Source organism: Lutra lutra, chromosome 8 (genome assembly GCF_902655055.1).
Source record: "Lutra lutra chromosome 8, mLutLut1.2, whole genome shotgun sequence".
Classification (NCBI taxonomy): Eukaryota; Metazoa; Chordata; class Mammalia; order Carnivora; family Mustelidae; genus Lutra; species Lutra lutra.
The window spans coordinates 53,263,858-53,287,148 of NC_062285.1; the positions used below are offsets into that span (position 1 = coordinate 53,263,858).

At 35.6% G+C, this 23,291-nt stretch overlaps 2 pseudogenes; both read left to right on the forward strand.

Moving 5' to 3' along the window:
• Nucleotides 1-3,061: 3,061 nt before the first annotated feature.
• On the forward strand, nucleotides 3,062-4,002 carry LOC125106886 (olfactory receptor 6C3-like; annotated as a pseudogene).
• An 8,084-nt stretch (nucleotides 4,003-12,086) lies between these two features.
• Nucleotides 12,087-13,021, forward strand: LOC125107818 (olfactory receptor 6C1-like; annotated as a pseudogene).
• Nucleotides 13,022-23,291: the final 10,270 nt, after the last annotated feature.

Genomic DNA, 23,291 nt, shown 5'->3' on the forward strand with positions numbered 1-23,291 from the left:
GGCTCGAACCCAGGACCTGGGATCATGACCTGAGCCGAAGGCAGCGGCTTAACCCACTGAGCCACCCAGGCGCCCAAGATTTCATTTTTTGATGGTTTTGTAATATTCCACTATATAATATTCCACATCTTCTTTATCCATTCATCTGTTGAGGACATCTGGGCTATTTCCATAGTTTGGCTATTGTGGACATTGCTGCTATAAATATTGAGGTGCAGGTACCTTTGTATCTTTGGGGCAAATACCCAATAGTGCAATTGTTGGGTCATAGGGTAGCTCCTTTTTCAACTTTTTGAGGGACTTCCATACTGTTTTCCAGAGTGGCTACACCAGTTTGCAGTGTAGGAGTGTTCCCCTTTCTCAATATCCTCAAGAACATCTCTTGTTTCCTGGCTTGTTAATTTAGCCATTCTGAATGGTGTGAGGTGGTATCTCATTGTGATTCTGATTTGTATTCCCCTGATGCCAAATGATGTTGAACACTTTTTCATGTGTCTGTTGGCCATTTGTATGTCTTCTTTGCAGAAATGTCTGTTTATGTCTTCTGCCCATTTCTTGACTGAATTATTTGCTGTGTGGGTGTTGATTTTGTTAGTTCCTTTATAGATTTTGGAAACAAACCCTTTATCTGATATGTTACTTGCAAATACCTTCTCTCATTCTGTCAGTTCTCTTTTGATTTTGTTGACTGTTTTTCTTTGTTGTGCAAAAGCTTCTGATCTTGATGAAGTCCCAATAGTTCATTTTTGCTTTTGTTTCCCTTGCCTTTGGAGAGATGTCTAGCAAGAAGTTGTTGCTGTCAAGGTTGAAGAGCTTGCTGCCTGTGTTCTCCTCTAGGATTTTGATGGACTTCTCTCTCACACTGAGATCTTTCATCCATTTTGAGTCCATTTTTGTGTATGGTGTAAGGAAAGGGTCCATTTTCATTCTTCTCCATGTGGTTGTCCAATTTTCCCAGCACCATTTGTTTTTTGATTGGATATTCTTTCCTGTTTTGTCAAAGATTAGTTGACCATAGAGTTGGGGGTTCATTTCTGGGTTCTCCAGCATGTTCCTTGATCTATTTTCTGCCAGTACCATACTTTTTTGATGATTACAGCTTTGTAATAGAGTTTGACATCAAGAATTGTTTTGCCAGAGCTGTGGTTTTCTTTTTCAACATTCCTTTGGCTATTTGGGGTCTTTTCTGGTTTCATACAAATTTTTGGATTATTTACTCCAACTCTGTGAAAAAAGTTGTGGTATTTTGATAGGGATTTCATTGACTGTGTAGATTACTCTAGGTAGCACAGGCATTTTAACATCATCTGTTCTTCCAATCTGTGAGCAGGGAATGTTTTTCCATTCTTTGTGTCTTTCTCAATTTCTTTCAGGAGTATTCTATAGTTTTCCGAGTACAGATTCTTTGCCTCTTTGGTTAGGTTTATTCCTAGGTATCTTATGGCTTGGGGTACAGTTGTAAATGGGATCAATTCCTTACTTTCTCTCTCTCCTGTCTCATTACTGCTATGTAGAAATGGAACTGATTTCTGTACATTAATTTTATATCCTGCCACATTGGTGAATTACTGTATGAATTGCAGCAATTTTGGGGTGGAGTCTTTGCAGATGACATGATACTCTATGTGGAAAACCCAAAAGAGTGAGCATTTTGATATTTCACTTTGTTCAAAATATGTGTCTATTTCTTTTTTTTTTAAGATTTTATTTATTTCTTTGACAGAGATAGATCAGAAGTAGGCAGAGAGAGGAGGAAGCAGGCTCCCTGCTGAGCAGAGAGCCCGATGTGGGACTCAATCCCAGGATCCTGAGATCATGACCTGAGCCGAAGGCAGAGGCTTTAACCCACTGAGCCACCCAGGCGCCCCATGTGTCTATTTCTAAAGGAAGAAAATGCTGATCATCAGGAAAAAAAAATTAAAACAGGAAAATAAGGCACAACACAGCAAAATAAGGCACAACACAGCACTGACACTTATCACCTACTCACTTGACCAGTTCATGTTATAAAATAAAGATCAGCAAATATTAGGAACCTATAGGACAAAGGAAATTCTGGTTACCAAGATAAAAAGAGAACAACACAGGTGAAAGCCATATAGACTAGTTTTGCAATTTGTGTTTTCTATAAAGTAAATCTTAGAATTTTCTTTATTCTACCTATTTATTCTAGAAAGAAGGCAATGAGAAATGTTGGAATTTAAAAACTCCTTTAGGAATTCCTTCTTGTTCTCAAACAAATTTAAGATTGAAAAGACCAAGTGAACATAGTTGCAAAACAAAATTAATTGTTAATTTACAAAAAGAACATTAAAATGATAAAAATAGATCAATATGTAATATGAACTATATTATTGATATAGGTCTATCTATGTGAGTAGTAATTAGTGTCTCTGGCTTCACTAGTGTTTCCCATAAATTAGGATGTTTACTTTTATTTACCACCAAGATAATTCTAGTCTTATATTTTCATGATTGGAAACACATTTATTTCTGCAGAGCATATTTAAAATAATGCACCTTAAGAATAAAATAATTAAGCTATTCTTAAGGTCTCTAATTGTGTTGGGTCTTTAATTTCCATCAAAGCCTTACCAAACAAAAAAGTATTTTAAAGACCTCAAAACTAAAACTCAAAATTAGATATTTCACTCCTAAGAGCACACAATCTTGGAAACTGGAACATGGTGTCTCAATATGTAAATCCAAATATAATTACTGTGTTGCTTAGAAACATAATTAAGAGAGCTACTGCACATATTGACAATTTGGATACAGGTACGGGTCTTACATATAGGCACTCAAGAGGGGAATTTTAACAAAGAACTGTGAATACAATTTTCCTTATCAAGAGAAGTTGTGTAAATTATTTGTGACAGACTGAGTGTATATTGCAAAAATGCACATAGGAAAAAGTTCCATTGCTTCATTTATTGGGACTACTAATATGAATATTAAAATTTTTAAATCTTCAATTCCTCTACTATTAAAATACTCTTTTTTTTTTTGGTCTTGTTTCTCAATGGTAGAGTAGATTTTGCTTAAAGAAAATAAAAGCAGCATGAGAAACCATACAATGATTACAGAGTTCATACTCTTGGGCATCTCACATGACCCACAGCTTCAGGTTGTAGACTTTATCTTTTTATTTATGGCTTATGTATTAAGTGTCACTGTAAAAAAAAAAAAAAACCATCATCATCCTCACCTGGATAGAATGACATCTCGAGACTCCTAAGTTTCACTTCCTGCAGAATTTCTTCTTCTTAGAAATCACATTTATCAATTTCTCTATCCCCAGATTTGGGGGGCAATCATTACAAATGCCAAGACCATTTCCTATAACAATTGTTTAGCTCAACTATTTTTCTTCATCTTCATGGGTGTTTCTGAATTTTTTCTTCTCACTGCCATGTCTTTTGATCATTACGTTGCCATCTGCAAGCCTCTTCATTACACCACCATCATGAGCAAAAAAATCTGTACCCTGCTTGTCTTTGGGTCCTGGCTAGCAGGATTTCTTACCATTTTCCCACCACACATCTTCATCCTCCAGCTAGATTTCTGTGCTTCCAATGTAATTGATCATTTCTCTTGTGACTCTTTCCCTATCTTACAACTCTCATGCTCAGAGACATGGCTTTTAGAGATGATTGGTTTTACTTTGCTTTTGTCACTCTGCTCTTTACTTTAGCATTCGTGATTCTCTCCTACCTGTGCATCCTTAGCACAATCCTGAGAATCCCACCCACTAGTCAGAAGAAAAGGGCTTTCTCCACGTTCTCCTCTCACTTGATTGTCATTTCCATCTCTTATGGGAGCTGTATATTCATGCATGTCAAGCCTTCAGCAAAAGAAAGAGCATCACTGACCAAAGGAGCAGCTATTCTCAACACCTCAATTGCCCCCATGTTGAACCCTTTTATTTATACCCTGAGGAACCAGCAAGTAAAACTAGTTTTCCAAAACTTGCTGCATAAAGTACTGTTTTCTAGAACCTAATGAAAGCATGTATTAACATGAATAGATGTTATTGTGAAGATCCAATAAAGGGCAAATAAGATTTCAACTTCTAGAGTATCCTCCAATATCCATCTCAAAGATACCTGCAATGTTGTGTTCATTTCCTTAAGCTTACTGTTAAACCTGAAGTAACTTTGCTGTGTCTTTCTTTCAAACACTCTATAGGTTCCATTTCCTCATTGATTTACAATACCAAATAGAGCATTAGTGGCTATAAAGCAAGAATCACTTTCCTGAGTGTTCCAAATAATAAAAATACTTATTTTTACTGTAAAGACTTGAGTAAATGCTCATTTCATTGATGTATTTTTAAATTTTTTGTTGTTCCTAATATCACATTTTCTTATACTTCTTACATTTTTTTTCTTAAAGTTATAAAAGGTATGAAATAAATTATGTAACAACTATATTTTGTGCACACTAGATGCATATCTGGCCAGTTCTTCCCACTCAGTTGAGTGTTTATTTCACAGCTTACAGGTTATTTTATAGTCACACATCTTTTGCTTTCTAGTTATGCTTAGGGCATGTGTTATGTCCTTTTTATGTACTACCCTTGTTTAACTGTGTTATTATTATTTTTTAAAGATTTATTTATTTGAGAGAGAGAGAGAGAACATGAGCAGGGAGAAGAAGAGAGACAGAGGGAGAGGGACAAGCAGACTCTCTGCTGAGTGGGGAACCTGATGTTGGGCTGAATTCTAGGACCCTAAGATCATCACCTGAACTGAAGCCAGATGCCTAACCAACTGAGCCACCAGACACCCCATTTCTGTGTAATTTGTTTAAATATGCAACAGATGAAGAGAGAGGCAGTCACCATTACACCTATGCCACGTGAGTGTTTGATAGGAATTTTTAAATAATAATATCTCTTCTATAGAGAACAATTATTCTGTGCCATATGCTCAACCATTTATGTCCTTAAAAATATCATGTTTAGGGGTGCCTCGGTGGCTCAGTGGGTTAAAGCCTCTGCCTTCGGCCCGGGTCATGATCCCAGGGTCCTGGGATCAAGCCCCACATCGGGCTGTCTGCTCCGCAGGGAGCCTGCTTCATCTTCTCTCTCTCTCTCTCTGCCTGCCTCTCTGCCTACTTGTGATCTCTGTCTGTCAAATAAATAAATAAAATCTTTAAAAAATATATCATGTTTAAACTTCACAGATATATGGCAACATAGATTTATTATCCCTGTTACAGGTGTGCAAAGTGATAATTGGAAAGTTTGAGTAATTTTCCAGGGGTCTTGAGGTATAACAGCCAATGTGATAACTGGCTTGTAAAACAAAACAAAGAGACAAAAGTTTGTGTTTCTTTCATGCATATTTAAAATTGTGGGAACCTGAAAATATCTATAGCTTTTACTTAGGACCTGCACAATTTTATTGGTGTTTTACACTCACATTATATCATTTAGGCATGATTATATTATTATAGTCATGTCAGGGAAGGTACTAATTCCTAATATTATACTTGGCATATAAATTAGAATTTTATTTTGTTTTATTTTATTTTAAGATTTTATTTATTTATTTGAAAGAAAGAGTAATGAGTGGATGAGGCACAGAGGGAAAACTAGGCTCTACACTGAGCAGGAGAGCCAGATGCAGGGTTTGATCCTGGGACTCTGGGATCATAACCTGAGCTGAAGGCAGACACTTAACCGACTGATCCACCCAGGCACCCCTACATTAGAATTTTAATCAATCAAAACAAGAAACTCTTCAACATCTATTGCTGGTGAGCCACAGAGCAAGGAGAAAATATATAAAGTATTAGTAGTAATACTAAACATTCTTATTGGAAGGCAGATGAAAAATATGGAGTAAAGAATGGACTTAGTACTATGCAATAGATGATCTGTTTTAAAAAATGGCATGGGGTAGATATGCATTCAGTAGAGATATGCATTAGGAACTAGGTTTTATCTATTAATCTCTGAAAAATAATATCAAGGGAAACAAACTTTACCTAGTGTGGTTGTTTGTTTGCTTTTTTCTTTTTCTGCCTCATGGGACACTGTCCCACAAGCTTCATTTTCAAATTCAATATTATTGTGTATGATGTTTTATATTCTTTAGTGTTTTGTGTATAGTCCTATTCTGGCAATTTTGATTCACTGAATTATTCCCAGTGAGCCAGCAGCAGAGAAAACAGATAAAACAATAAGTAGTTTATGCTACATAAAATCTATGTAGAAACCATGCCAGACAGTTTTAAAACACCTTTTGATATTTTTTTTCCTCATCTATTTGCTCCGTTCTCATTCTCTGTACTCTAAGAAATATACTTCCTCTAAATAAAATGGAAAATTTAAGACAAAAACATTAGCAGCAGAAAGCAAAATGGTTCACTGAGAGGAAGTGTGTCTGGGAATGCTGGGTTTCCCTGGATTACAACAATGACAGCTGCTAATATTTTTTTATGTTCCAGCCATTCTGCATGTCCGTGAGCCTGTATGAAAATCAGAGGTAAGTCTGATATATAGAAAGCAATGGAATCTCCAAACTATATCATTGCATCATTACTTATCAGCTCAACCTTTAACTAGATTAAATAGAGTATACTGGAGTTCTATTTTGCAAGTGGGTATAGAAGTCCATGTTTTGTTTTATTAATCAATTTTTCATTCTCTATTAAATAAAAAGCAGGATATTACCATCTCTGTGCCTGTTTTTCTAAACAGGCTAGGTAGTACCTTCTTTAAGAGAATAGACTTTAATTTTAGGTAGTCCCTGATTACATCGAACAGTTGTTAGTTATATGAATATATCTAAGGTACAAAACCAAACTGACCCCAGTTCTTCATTTGGGAATAAAGATAAAGTTGCATAAGTGTGTCATGATGAAGACTGAATGAGATAGAATATATAAATCTTTAGTATGCCATTGGAATACATAATGCCTTTCTTTAAACACAGTTACTAAGAATATTCTGCCCAAAGTTGGAAATCAATTCTAACTATAAGAAGATAAATAAACCAGGTCTTCTTAAAGCATATTTAGTACCACATGGTTTATACAGCACTTTCATTTATATTATTTCAATTAATTCCCAAAATATGCTTGAAATTTCATGTACAAGGTAAAGAGAGAAAATGGATGCCTAAGGAAATGAAGTACCATTCAAAATCACAAATCTATTAAGTGGCCCATTTATATTTTTAACCCACATTTTTCTAACTGCAGATCCCATATACTTTCTGCAATAGCAATTTATCTTAGAGTGTCATAAGTAAGAAATTAATAGGATTTTTATATCATGATCTTATTATGAGTTTATGTATTTTTCCTTTTTTATTTGATTATTGATGACTAAATAGAGAATGGAACAGTGGTGTTTTCAGAATGAAACCTTGAAGGTACTTCGTGGCCATCTTATTTAACAAATACGAAGTATTATTGCTAACTTTCATTTTGAATAGCTCAAAGAGTATGCCTCAGGGGTTCTTAGAAGCAGTTCTTGATTTTGACCAAATGGGTGGAAGATAATTTAAGCTGAACCTAAACCATGTTCTTCTAAGGGAAATATGGATCTCTGTTCAGAAGTAAAAAGATGGGCTAAATTCTTAGAGATATCCTTCATACTCTGCATGAGTACATCCTTGGGATGGCTTCAGGCTTGGGGAATCATATGCACCTCCTTAAACATTGAGGTTTTTTCTCCCCAAAACCTGCTGAATGAAAGAATGAATGAATGAATAACATCCATCAGGCTTAGTTGATGTTGGTAAATGAATACTGTCCATTGAATTTTCATTAACATTTTTACACAAGTAGTATAGTATACCTCCCTCAATTCTGTAATATTGGATCATTTTCTCTGGCAGTTTCTTTAACTATGTTCTGTGCTCTTACAAAATTGACCTATTAATACTGATTTGCAGTGTTGTTCACATGAACCCTTCCTTATCTATTAATACCTTCTTTCTTAGCTTTTCATATATTCCCTCAAAGTTTTAATCAGTAACCAAAATATGTAAGGCAGTCATGGTATTATTTTTCATAACAGTCTTAAAATTGATAGGAAATCTAAAAGGAAAAAAGAATATGCAAAAAAATGAAATAAGGGTAAAAATACAGTGCAGATTTACATTATTACCTATGGAAGATTAATAATATAATTTTTTTTTTACCTTGGATCTCCAATTTCAATAAAGTAGTTCAGAAATTTCAATCTTGTGATTTAAAGCAAATACAGCCTATTTATTGAAAATGCATTCCAGGTGTTATGAAAAGCTAGTGCTATCAATGAAAAACCCTGATGAAGGAAGAGAGATGCTGGTGAGCAAAATACAGTTAATTAAAGGAATGAATGCTAAAGAAATTTAATGAAAGTAATTTTAAAATAATGTCTTATAATTTTTTTTAATTATATACCAAAAATAATGGCTTCTTCTATATGTCCTTTGTCATAATTTACTTGATATGGGGATTTTAGGCCCAGTGAATATTTACATCTTGAAAAGTAGGTAAACTAAGAAAACATCTCTTGGTTTGATTTTTTTTTATTATTATTGTGTTTTGTTAGTCACCATATAGTACATCATTAGGTTTTGATGTAGTGTTCCATGATTTATTACTTTCGTATAACACCCAGTGCTCCATGCAATCTGTGCCCTCCTTAATACCCATCACCAGGCCCATCCATCCTCCTACCCTTGTCCTTTCTAAAACCCTCAGTTTGTTTCCTGGAGTCCATAGTCTCTCATGGTTCATACCCCCACTCCATTTTCTCCCTCTTCATTTTTCCCTTCCTCCTCTTAATGTCCTCCATGCTATTCCTTATGATCCACAAATAAGTGAAACCATATGATAATTTAATTTAATTTAATTTCTCTGATGACTTATTTCACTTAGCATAATCTCCTCCAGTCCCATCCATGTTGATGTAAAAATTGGGTATTCATCCCTTCTGATGACTGAGTAATATTTCATTGTGTATATGAACACATCTTGTAAAACAAAGATTCAACCTACATACTACACAGCCAAGAATTGGGCATACAATAGAGAACTTCACCTGATGGGTGTCTGTGATGCAAGAACAAACTCAAAATGAATGCATGAATGAATGAAGAAGACAAATGTTTATTTTAAGCCTCCTATGATATGACTCTTCCAGACACTGGACTGTGTTGCAAAGGCCTTGAAGGTCAGACTCTGTCCTTATTTTCAGACATACGCAACATAGTGGAGGTATTCACAGGATATTTCAGCACAGATGTGTCATGGACTAGGAAGAATCACTGAAAGATTTTTATGAGACTCACACAAAGAGTAATAAACCTGTTGTTGTGGGAATAAGGAAGAAGATGATTTGAAGTGTCACTGAAATCTGCTACCAACAAGGCTGCCTACATACACATATTCTATTTAACGCAAGTTTCACAGTCATTGTCAGAAAGTCTACTCTTACCGAGGAATAGCAGAGAATCAAAGTGGGTATCAGTAGCCTTTAGTAGCAATGATGAAGTGTTACAAATATCTAACATGCCTCAAATGTGATGACCATATCTTAGTTGAGTGAAAGCAGTGAATTGTTGAAGGTGTGATGGAGTGCAGGAGACAGATAAACCATGGTGAGGAGAGGTCACCATGTACACAAAGTGGAAAAGCAAAGCTAAAATTCATTTGCCTAGAGCCTCCCAGATACTGTACAACCAGATGATTCCACCTGACTTTTTTGTTGTTGTCATTGCTCCTATGTGATTTTCTTGCTGTTACTTTATTCATTACTATTACTTTAAGACAAAGCTTTTAATATAGGACAACATCTTAATCCTAAAGCTTTTCACCAAGGGATTTCTCCATTGAGCAATGCTTATATAGCTTTTTTTAAAAAATATTTCTTTCTTTATATATTTGACACAGAGAAAGAGAGGAAGAGAGAGAGAGAGCACAAGCAGGGGGAGAGGCAAAGGGAGAGAGAGAAGCAGGCTCCCCATTGAGCAAGAAGCCTGATGTGGGGCTCAACCCCAGGACCCTGGGTCATGGCTGAGCTGAAGGCAGCTGCTTAACTGACTGAGCCACCCAGGTGTCCTAATCCTTATATAGCTTTTTTTCATGTAAAGCATTTTTCCAAATGCTTCACATATTAACTCATTTAATACTCACAATAACTTTATAAGAAAGGCCTGCATAGAAGACATGAACAGACATTTCTGCAAAGAAGACATTCAGATGGCCAACAGACACATGGAAAGTGCTCAACATCACTTTGGCATCAGGGAAATGCAAATCAAAACCACAATGAGATACCACTTCACACCAGTCAGAATGGCTAAAATTAACAAGTCAGGAAATGACAGATGTTGGCGAGGATGAGGAGAAAGGGGAACCCTCCTACACTGTTGGTGGGAATGCAAGCTGGTGCAGTCACTCTGGAAAACAGTATAGAGGTACCTCAAAAAGTTGAAAAATAGAGCTACCCTATGACCCAGCAATTGCACTACTGGGTATTTACCCTAAAGATACAAAGGTAATGATCCGAAAGGGCACATGCACCCAAATGTTTATAGCAGCAATGTCCACAATAGCCAAACTATGGGAAGAGGCTAGATGTCCAGCAACAGATGAATGGATAAAGAAGAAGTGGTATATATATACAATGGAATACTATATACAATGGAATACTATGCAGCCATCAAGAGAAATGCAATCTTGCCATTTGCAAAGACATGGATAGAACGAGAGGGTATTATGCTGAGCGAAATAAGTGAATCAGAGAAAGACAATTATCATTTGATCTCTTTGATATGAGGAATTTAAGAGGCAGGGAGGGAGGTTGTGGGGGGCAGGGAAGGAAAAAATGAAACCAGATGGAATTGGGAGGGAGACAAACCATAAAAGACTCTTGATCTAATGAAACAAACTGAAGGTTGCTGGGGCAGTGGAGAGGTAGGGATAGGGTGGCTGGGTTATGGACATTGGGGAGGGTATGTGCTATGGTGAGTGCTGAGGAGTTTGTAAATCTGATGATTCACAGACCTGTACCCCTGCAGAAAATATTACATTATATGTTAATTAAAAAAAAAAAAAGAAAGAAAGGCCTGCATACAGAAGAATAAATTGTATTTATAGAAGAAATGCAGACATAGTTTCAGGCCTAGTAATTAGCTTGGACTCATGACTAGATATCCTCACTCTTCCTTATGGAAATAACTATGGTAATATCATTTAATATAAAAAAAGAAATTAAAATGTACTATCTTAAAACCACATACAAGTAAAGAAATTAAACTATTTACCTGAGTTTTATTGGGGAATGTTTACCTAACTCTTTAGTTGGGGGACATACTTCAATAATAATAGTAATAATTATTATTTTCAATAGAAAGAGAAGTCATTTGTATACGAATACAGGTCATAATAATTATATATGGGCTGAAACATCAAAAACTATGGCAAGGGATTCAGATGGGATTAAACTCAGTTCTAAACTCTCCAGCTTAAATTATTTCCTGCCTCTTTCCCCCCTCTATCTCTAAATTCTAAGGTTGCTGGTGGCAATGACAAGTATATCTGACCAGTGAAATAGGAAGAGTTGGAAAAGCTGAGTGTTAGCAAAAGTTGATCAATGTCTAAGGACAAAACACTCAGAAGTCATTAAAAAATACAGGCTCTTTCCCATTTCTGAGGATTCTCAATGTAATTAAGCTTTAACTTACAGAGAGTGGGAAACAAGTAAATAATCAGAGCAAGAGCACAAAGATGGTCTTTGCTGAGAAAAAAAACCTCATGGGCACATCTTTGAAAGCTACCACGTGTTATTTGGAGTCAGAAAAGCCTGAGAAAACTCTTTGCTCTAGCCCTTTTAGCTCTGTGGTATTGAATATTTTCAAACTTTCCTTAACTGGAGATTTCACTGGTAAAAGAGAAGAAATTAATGGATCCTTGTTATTATCAGTTCAATTAAATTCTCATCTGTAGATAGAAACATGTAGTTATTTCAGCCAAATTCTGGCTCCACACTTAGACCTTTGCTAATCCTCTCTTCAAATTTGTTCCTTGTGTTTTCTCCTACAAGTCTGGCAGGAGAACAACAAATAAACAACTGCAGAATGAAAAACCACACAGAACTAACAGAGTTCATCCTCCTGGGTCTGTCATATGACCCGCAGCTTCAGGGAGTGATCTTCGTCTTTCTGTTCATCACCTATGTGCTCAGCATCACTGGGAACCTGACCATTATCACCCTTACCCTGCTGGATGCTCACTTCCAGACACCCATGTATTTCTTCCTCAGAAACTTCTCCTTATTGGAGATTTCATTCACCACTGTCAGCATACCCAAGTTCCTGGGCACCCTGATTACAGGAGATAAAACCATTTCCTTTATTGATCGTATTCCTCAGTTGTTTTTTCATTCTTTGGGAGTCACTGAATTGTACCTCCTGGCTGCCATGTCCTATGACCGTTATATTGCCATCTGCAAACCTCTGCATTACATGACCATCACGAATCCCAGAGTCTGCATACTCCTTGTCTTCTCTTCATGGCTGATTTCATTCTTAATTGTATTCCCTGCACTCATGTTGCTCTTAAACCTTAACTACTGTAGGTCTAATATTATTGACCATTTTATCTGTGACTATTTTCCCCCATGCAACTTTCTTGTTCAAACACAAAATTCCTAGAGATAATGGGGTTTTCCTGTGCTGTGTTTACTTTAATGTTCACTTTGGCATTAATATTTCTATCCTACATATATATCATCAGAACAATTTTAAGAATTTCTTCTAATAATCAGAGGACAAAGGGCTTTTCCACCTGTTCATCCCACATGATTGTCATCTCCATCTCCTATGGCAGCTGCATTTTTATGTAATTAAACCCTCAGCAAAAGACAAGAGTGTCTCTGAGCAAGGGAGTTGCTGTGCTAAACACCTGAGTAGCCCCCATGTTAAACCCTTTTATCTACAGTCTAAGGAATGAGCAAGTCAAGCGAGCCTTCATGGACAGGACAAGGAAGATTGTATTTTTCTCAAGCAAATGAAATACTATGGTACATGAATTAGTCACACCCATTGCAGGCAGTGTAAAATATACAAAAATGATGTGTTCGTTGTGGCAGCACATATACTAAAATATGCAAAAATGAAGTCTGAGCAACTTCTTCAATTTACAATGACCTTCCTGTCATCCTATTCATTACTTCTTTCTCACAGTTTACAAGTACATTTAATATATTTCCCATTCAATTGGTATAACTTCATATGCCTGTCTGGTTTTTGTTCTTCTGAACCCATTGTTAGTTGAAACTTCTTGAACACTAATTATTTTAATTCAGAAAGGTGTACTTTGAGATTTATTTGGGAAAACAACTATCACCCAGAATGGAAGGGATGTTGTATAATTATTGATATGATATTTTCCTTATTCTATACAAACAATATAATCTTTCATTTTCATTGATTTTGTCAGAAATCCCTTCGCCATCTTGCAGTTCCTCTAGGAAAAATTTTTCAAATGCCATATGATTTTCTGAAAATTGTGAATGTTTTCATTTAAAAACCAAAAAATATTGCTTACCTAAGAGTATGTCCATATAATCAACCTATTGCTAAAATTAAAAAAAGCATAGATCTTTAAGAACATAAATAGACCTCCATATTTCCAAATCCCATAATGACTCAGTAGATATAGACAGATATACAGGGTAGATACATGCATGCATACATCCACAGATACAAAAATACTGTAGAAATTAGTGAAGAAATAGCTGTTTTAGATGTGTAGGATAAGTTCACTTTCTCTATTTCCATGGAATGTCAGCTCTGAGTTCATATACAATGGAATATATATGTATAGCTTTTTTTAGTTTTGGACTAGTTTGAAACTGGGCATGTATCTAAATTTTTAATGCTTAAACTGCAAAATCATTTAAGTTTTGTAGAAAATAAATACTTCATAACAGAGCAAAACTTAGAATTTCAGCAGTTAAAATACTCGTCCACTCATTCAGCTTTAAGTATTAGGTGCCCAAGGTATTTTGGACGATGTGTGTATATGCATGTGTGTGTGTGGGTGTGTGGGTTTGAGAAAGTGAAAGAAGATTATGGATAGAATGAAGTATTCTAAATAAACTATTATTTAGTAATATAATATATACTATAATCCTAATTAGTGCTGCACCATTCCTAATGATCTTTATGCAATATATTCAACTGAGAAATATAGCACAGGACTTATTGAGCTGGGCTCTTTCCATAGTTTCACTATTGTGGTCATTGGGGTCTAAGTACCCCTTCAGATCCTTACCTTTGTATCTTTGGCTAAGTGCCTAATAGTGCAATTGCTGGGTCATCAGTAGTGCAATTTTTGACTTTTTGAGAAACCTCCATACTGTTTTCCAGAGTGACTACACCACCTAGCATTCCCACTAAGAGGGTAAGAGGGTTACCCTTTCTCTGCCACCTCACCAACAACTCTCATTTCCTGAGTGGTTAATTTTAGCCATTCTGACCAGTGTAAGTGGTATCACATTGTGGTTTTCATTTTTATTTCCCTGATGCCAAGGGATGTTGAGCATTTTTTCATGTGTCTTTTGTACATTTGTATGTCTTCTTTGGAGAAGTGTCTGTTCATGTTTTCTGCCCATTTCTTAATGGGATTATTTGTTCTTTGGGTGTCGAGTTTGATAAGTTCTTTATAGATTTTGGATACTAGCCCTTTATCTGATATGTCATTTACAAATATCTTCTTCAATTATGTTGTTTGTCTTTTGGTTTTGTTGAATGTTTCGTTTGTTGTGCAAAAGCTTTTTATCTTGATGAAGTCCCAATAGTTCATTTTTGCCTGTTTCCCCTGCCTTTGAAGACAAGAAGTTGCTGTGGCCGAGGTCACAGAGGTTGCTGCCTGTGTTCTCCCCTGGGATTTGATGGATTCCTGACTCACATTGAGGTCTTTCATCCATTTTCAGTCTATTTTTGTGTGTGATGTAAGGAAATGGTCGAGTTTCATTCTTCTGCATATGTCTGTCCAATTTCCTCAACACCATTTGTTGAAAAGACTGTGTTTTTGCCACTGCATATTTTTTCCTGCTTTGTCAATGATTAGTTGACCATAGAGTTGAGGGTCTCTATTCGGGGTTCTGGGTCCTCTATTCTGTTCCTTGATCTATGCATCTGTTTTTGTGCCAGTTCCATACCATGTTGCTGAGTACAGATTTGTAATAAAACTTGAAGTCTGGAATTGTGATGTCACCAGCTTTGGTTCTCTTTTTCAACATTCCTTTGGCTAGTCAAGGACGTTTCTGGTTCCATACAAATTTTAGGATTTTTTGTTCCAGCTCTGTGAAAAAAGCTGATGGTATTCTGACATGGATTGTGTTGAACGTATAGATTGCTCTAGGTAGCATACACATTTTAACAGTAGTTATTCTTCCATTCCATGAACAGAGTGGTTTTCCTTTTCTTTGTGTCTTCCTCAATTTCTTTCATGAGTGTTCTATAAATCTGTGAATATAGACACTTTGCCTCTTTGGTTAGGTTTATTCCTAGATATCTTACTATTTTTGGTGCGTTTGTAAATAGGATCAACTCCTTAATTTCTCTTTCTTATCTCATTGTTAGTGTATAGAAAAACAACTGATTTATGTGCATTGATTTTCTGTCCTGCCACTTTGCTGAATTCCTGTTTGAGTTCTAGTAATTTGAGGGTAGAGTCTTTTGTCTTTTCCATGTAAAGTATCATGTCATCTGTGAAGAGAGAAAGTTTGACTTACTCCTTTTCAATATGAATGTCTTTTATTTCATTTCATTGTCTGATTGCTGATGCTAGTACTTCTAAGTGTATGTTTAACAACAGTGGTAAAAGTGGACATCCCTGCCATGTTCCTGACCCTAGGGGAAAATCTCTCAGTTTTTCCCCATTGAAAATGATTTTTGCCTGGGCTTTTCGTATATGGCTTTTATGATATTGAGGTATATTCCCTCTATCCCTATACTGTGAAGAGTTTTAATCAAGAAAGAATGCTGTACTTTGTCAACTGCTTTTTCTGCATCTACTGAGAAGATCATATGGCTCTTGTCCTTTCTTTTATTAATGTAGTATATCACGTTGATTGATAGGTGGATGTTGAACCACCCTTGCAGCCCAAGAATAAATCCCACCAGCTGAGACCTGATTTGTGAATCAGTATATGATCTGTTCTGGAGAATGTTCCATGTGCACTCAAGAAGAGTGTGTATTCTGATGTTTTAGGATGGAATGCTCTGAGTATATTTGTGAAGTCCATTTGGCCCCATCTGTCATTCAAAACCTTTGCTACCTACTAGATGATCTATCCATTGCAATCAGTGGGGTTTTAAAATTCCCTATGATTGTTGTATATTATCAATATGTTTATACTCATCAATGTTGTCGCATATCCTTACAAAAGAAAAAAAGAGAAAGAGAGAAATGAACAATGATAAAATGGTCAGAGCTTGTCCTGCTGAGCCTTTCTGATGATCCTGATCTTCTGGTTGAGGTTTTACCTTTCTTATTTATCACATACATATTATGTGTCACTGGCAACCTGGCTATCATTACTTGGTAGACTTCCATCTATAGCCCCCTATGTGTTTCTTAGCTGAAACTACTCTATCTTAGAAATCTCATTTACCACTGTATGCTGTATGTATTTGTAGATTTCTGGGGACAATCATCACCAAGCATAAAATCCTTTCTCATAAGAGTTGTACCGTCCAATAATTTTTCTTTATCTTCATGGAGGTGAATGAATTTCCCATTCTAATTGCCATGTCCCTTGATCCCTCTGTTGCTATTTGTAAACCTCTTCATTACACCACCATCATTAGCAGGAAACTGTACATCCTGTTTGTGCTCTATGCATGGCTGGGCAGGTTCCTGACCATTTCTCCAGGTGTTATTTTTCTGCTCCAGCTGGAGAAGAGAGCATCCAATATCATGGATAACTGCCTATGCGTATCTTTTGCTTGTATAACTATCTTGTCAGATACATGTTTCCTAGAAGTAATCTGTTTTTCCCTAGTTTTGGTTACTTCGCTATTTACTTTAGCACTGTGATTTTGTCCTAATATACATCACACATGCCAGTGAGAGAAAAAAATTTTATTCCACTTATATTTCTCACCTGATTGTCATTGCCATTTCCATATATGCTAATTTACTCAGCAGGGAGAAAAGGGCCTTCATTGACCAAAGAAGTAGCTATTCTCAATAACTCTGTTGACCCCATGCTGACCTCCTTCATTTACTCCCTAAGGAGCTGGAATGATACAAACCTTCAAAGATTTGACCCTTATAGTACTGTCTCATACAAAGAAATCAAAGTTCTGATTAATATGAACTAATGTTATTATGAAGATTTAACAAGAGAAAAGTGAAGTTTAAAATTTCTAATCTGCTATCTTCTTATATCAATGTCACAGCTACAGGAAATGCTGAGATTATTTGTTAAACATTCTTTACATCATGCCTGAGTTGTGTCTTCCTTTAAAGTATCTGTAGGTTTCATGTAAGTGATTTATAATTATGAATATAAAGTCAGAGGTTATGAAACATCAATCATTTTGCTTACTATTATAAATAATAAAAATATTATATAAAAACACTAATTCCAAAAGATATATGCACCCCCACATTTTTACAGTATTCAAAATGCTCAAAATATGTAAGCAGCCTAAGTGTATGTTTATAGATGAATAGAGAAAGAAAAAATATATATATATATACCTATACATATACATATACACACAATAAGATATTACTCAGCTATAAAAAAAAAAAAAGAATGAGATCTTGCCATTTACAGCATCAAGCAACACAGAGTATACTCTGCCAAGTTAAATATGCCAGATAGAGAAAGACGAACACCATATACTTTCACTTAAATGTAGAATCCAAAAAGCAAAACGAACAACTAAACCAGAAAACAAAGCAGAAACAGACCCATCAATACAGAGAACAATACAGAGAACACATATGATGACAAAATCACAAATGCCAGATGAAAGATGTTGGAGCCATGGGCACAATGGGGGAAGAAGAGTGGGAGGTACAGGCTTCTAGTTATGGAATAAATAAGTCACAGGAATAAAATGTACAGTGGAGGGAATGTAGTCAATGCTATTGTAATCCTGTTGTATGGTTACAGGTGATAACTACTCTTATGGTGAGCATAGCAGAATGTATAGACTTGCTGAACTGCAATGTTGTACACCTGAAGCTAATGTAACATTGTGTGTCAGCAATACTCAATAAAAACAAACAAACAAATAAAGCATCATTGATGAATGAGTAGAAGTGAACTGAGGTGCCAAAGGGGAAACACCTTATGTGACTGTGAACATCCTAAAGGAGAAGTAAAAGTAAGATTATTAAAACAATAAGGAAAGAAAACCACAGGTATTCTGGAATGGAAAAGGTGAGGGTGGATGGGGTGAAGTGAAATTGCAGAAAAGAGTCAAATACTACTGTGCTTTGGCCTTGCTGAAATTAGACACTTATATTGAGGATACTAAGAAACCTTTCTTCTTTTCCTGAAAAATGAGAAGTATGAATTTCTCAGACCCATGTTCTCTGAGCTAGAAACATTATTTGCAGGGGATACCATGGCTTTGGTGTTTTAAGTGACTCACTGTCCAACCTCCCATGTTGTCCCTAGCCTAATGATATTAGAGAAGTTGACCATTTGTTTTAAAAAGCAAAAAAAAAAAAAAAAACAAAAAAAAAAAACCAAAAAAAACCAGATTCATATCTTACATATGAATAAATTCTGGATGAATTAGGAAGCAAATGGTAACAGCAGAACCATAGAAACAGTGAGCACATGAATGTGTGGAAAGGTGCTCTAAGAAGAATAGGTCACCAAGAATTCATGATACTTTTTTTTTTTTTGAGTAGAAGCAACTCATAAATAAGTTAAGGAGAGGTTCTGAAAACTTGATTCAACAAAAGAAATTCACCATGGGTTTATATCCAAGTACATAAATATCTCCTACTATTAAGTAAGACATAATCCCCAAAAAGTGAACATGAGATAGGAATAGACAATTCATGAATGAGAAATAGTAAAGTATGTAAAAGTATGTAAAAAAAAAGTATGTAAAGTATGTATGTATGTATGTAAAGTATAGTAAAGTATGCGAACTGAAATAAGTGTGTCAGAGAAAGACAAATACCATATGATTTCAACTCCTAAGTGGAATTTAAGAAACAAAGCAAATGTGCAAAAGTAAACAAAATAGAGAGAGACAAACCAAGAAAGAGACTCTTAAACTTTAGAGAACAAACTGATTTTACTAAAGGAGAGGTAGGTAGGGGAATGGGTGAAATAGTTAATGCAGATTAAGGGGAACACTCCTTGGAATGAGCACCAGCTGTTGTAGGGAAGTTTTGAGTTACTATAGTGTACACCTGAAACTAAAACTGCACTGTATGTTAACTAACTGGAATTTAAATAAAAAGTTTTAAAAAATGTGATTATAAACTTAAGTATAGAAGCATATGGGGATTTTGCTGTGTTTTAGCCATCGAAACTCCACTGTTTATAATCTTTCTCTCAAGCAGCATCTTCTTTAATTATGCTATAAGTGTCTGTAAACTTAAGTGTAGACACATATGGGAATAGCCCTGTGCTTATTATACACCCTATACTCATTCTTTCAAGTAGCATGTCTTTCATTAAGATATAAATGTCTGTAAACTTAAGTGTGTAAGCATATGGAGATTGCCTCATGCTTAACTAATTGAAATGGCTCTATGTTTGATCAATTGTTCAAGTAAAATCTACTTTCATTATAATATATGTGTTTGTAAACATATCTGTAGGAACATGTGGATTACCCCTGTACTTAACTCACTAAAGCTACATTAGGTACAAAAAATGTTCAACCTTGGGTGAGCCTGGGTGGCTCAGTCAGTGTCTCAGTTTGGCTAAGTGTCTCAGTTTGGCTGAGATCATAATCTCAGGGTCCTGGAATAGATCCCCATCTAGGACTCCCTTTTCAGCAGAGTCTGTTTCTCTCTCAACTCCTTGCTGGTGCTCTCTCCTGCTATCTCCATCTCTTCCTTTTTTTTTTTTTTCCTTAAGATTTTATTTTTATTTATTTATTTAATAGAGACACAAATAAGTCAAGCAGAGTAGAGACACAAATTGAAAGGGAACACAAGCAGGGGGAGTGGGAGAGGGAGAAGCAGGCTCCTTGCTCAGCAGGGAACCCTATGTGGGGCTCGATCCCAGGACCCTAGGTTCATGACCTGAGCCGAAGGCAGATGCTTAATGATTGAGCCACCCAGGTGCCCCTCTCTGTCTCTTTCTCTCAAATAAATAAATAATATCTTTTTAAAAGAATTTTCAACAGTAAACATTTTTCTGTTAAGAACTTCCTATGTCCTAACTAGTCTGTAAGCACTTTCATTCATTATTTCATTTAATCTTTAGGATATCCTAGGAGTTAAGACTATTAGTCTTCTCATTTTATGAGTAGAGTAATTAATGCTCAGAAAGGTTAATTAATTTTTCCAAGTTTACAAATATATTGTGTCTCTTTACCCTTAATATCTGGGCTCTGTGATCTGCTCTTTACATGACTGTCTTTAGTAGTAAGTGTATTGTGGCTTCATTTCATCTTTCCATTTGCAAAATATGTAAGTGATTTCTAATATCTGTGATGCTTGGCTTGCAATGGTGTTTATTCTTGTGTGTGGGAGGGAAATTTTGAAATATCTATCAGAATTTAGTACTCACATATATGTTCTAGCAGTACTTGTACATATGCAAGGAAATGCATGCAAATGGATTTAGCATTGCAGCTAATGATGTGATATTGGTAGCAACTGATTTCCTAAAACTTAACTAACAATGAAACTGCCAAGTTATATACAAGTCTCCTCTGGTATTCTCTGCAATTCACTCTTATAATTAAAAATGAAAAGTTAAAGTTTCAAATACTCTTCTGAGTTTTGAAGATTTTAAAATGCTTCTTTGATAGGAGAAGATGGTGTGGTGGGAAGACCCTGAACATGCCTCCTCCCCAGACCACACCAAATTATGCCTATTAGTAGTACAATTCCTCCTGAACAACTAGGGCTGACTGAACAGTTTCTGAGCAACCAAGACAAAGACAAAGGCAAGATCACAAAATAAACAGGGAGACACAGTAATAAAGGGATCCCCCACCCCTTTACTGGTAACATAAGTGGGAGGGATAGTACTGAGGGACTGGGAATAGACTCCTCTGTCCTTGGGCAACAACAACAACAAAAAAAGATGTAATTCTAAAACACCAAAGAGCTGCAGTGTTGCTATCTCTCATCTACCTTAAAAGCCCAGACTGGACTAGGATCTGCATCCAGTGGCCTGAGACCTTAGTGAGCAATCCCTATCAAAATACCAATAGCATTTTTCACAAGAACAGATAATCATAAAATGTGTATGGAACCACAGAAGACCCCAATAGCCAAAGCAATCCTGAGAAAGAACAAAGCTGGAGGTATCCCAATCCCAGATTTCAAGATATATTAAAAAGGTATAGTAATAAAAACAGTATGGTACAAAAGTAGACACATAGATCATTAGATCAATACAACAGACTACAGATCCAAGAAATAAACCTGTGATCATAGGGTCAATTAATCTATGGAAAGGAGATAGGAAAATACAGTGGAGAATTTTCAATAAGCAGTGCTGGACAGTTACATGTAAATGAATGAAAACGGCCACTTTCCAATACCATGTACTCAAATTAAAAAAAAAATCTAAAAAAAATAAACTCAAAATGGATTAAAAACCTAAATGTGAGACCTGGAACCATAAGTAATCTTAGAAGAAATCACAGGCAGTAATTTATCTGGCATCGACTGTAACAACAATTTTCTAGATATATCCCCTAAGATAAAGGAAACAAAAACAAAAACAAACTATTGGGACTGCAGCAAAATAAAAAGTTGTTACACAAAAAATGAAACCATCAACAAAACAATAACTTTACCTACTGAATGACAGAAAATATTTGCAAACAATATATCTGATAAGGGTTTAATTCCAAAATACATTAAAGAACTTATGAACTCTACACCAAAAAAGCAAACAATCTGTTTAAAAAATGGGCAGAAGACCTGAACAGACATTTCCCCAAAGACATATAAGTAGCCAACAGACACATGAAAAGATACTCAACATCATGAATCAATAGGGAAATACAAATCAAAACCACACTGAGACGTTACCTTATACCAGTTAGAATTGCTGAAGTCAAAATGACAAAAATAACATGCTGATAAGATGCAGAGAAAAAGGACCCCACATGCACTGTTGGTGAGCATGTAAATTGTTACACCTACTGTGGGAAACATGAAGTTTCCTCAAAAAATTAAGAATTTAAGGAATTTAGGTCAAAAGTTATTTTTGACCTAATGATTTTATTATTGGGTATTTACCAGCCCCCCCAAAACCCACTAATTTCAATAATATACTCACCTCTATGTTTATTGCAACATCATTTACAATAGCCAGGAAATGGACAACTTAAGTATCTGTCAATAGACACAATAGATGATTGGATAGGGAAGACATGATTTTATATATATATATATAATATATATATATATAGTTATATATGTAATTATATATAATATATACAATTGTGTGTATGTATATACATATATATAAAATAGGGTGATATACATATATTTTGTGTGTATATTCTGTATATATGTATATATATACACACATATATAATGGAATAATACACAGCCATAAAAAAGGGTGGGATCCTGCATTTGAAATAACATGGATGGATGTAGAAGGTATTATCATAAGTGAAATAGCTCAGACTGAGAAAGACAAATACCATATGATTCTCCTCATAGTGGCTACTTTTTAAAAAAATGAATAAACAGGGCACCTGGATGGCTCAGTCGGTTAAGTGTCTGCCTTCAGCTCAGGTCATAATCTGAAGAACCTGGGATGGAGGCCCACGTGAGACTCCCTGCTCAGTGGGGAGTTTGTTTCTCCCTCTCCCCTGCCTCTGCCCCTGCTCATGCTCTCTCTCACTCTCTCTCTCTCAAATAAATAAATAAAATATTTTAAATAAATAAATAAATAAATAAATAAATAAATAAACAAACAAATAACAAAAAGCAGAACCAAACATGTAAACATGGAGAACAAACTGATGGTTGTCAGAGGAGAGGTGGGTTGGCAGTTGGGTAAAATGGGTGAAGGGGAGAGGGAGAATCAGGCTTTCAGTTATGTAATAAGTAAGCCATGGGAGTAAAACACACAACATAAGGGA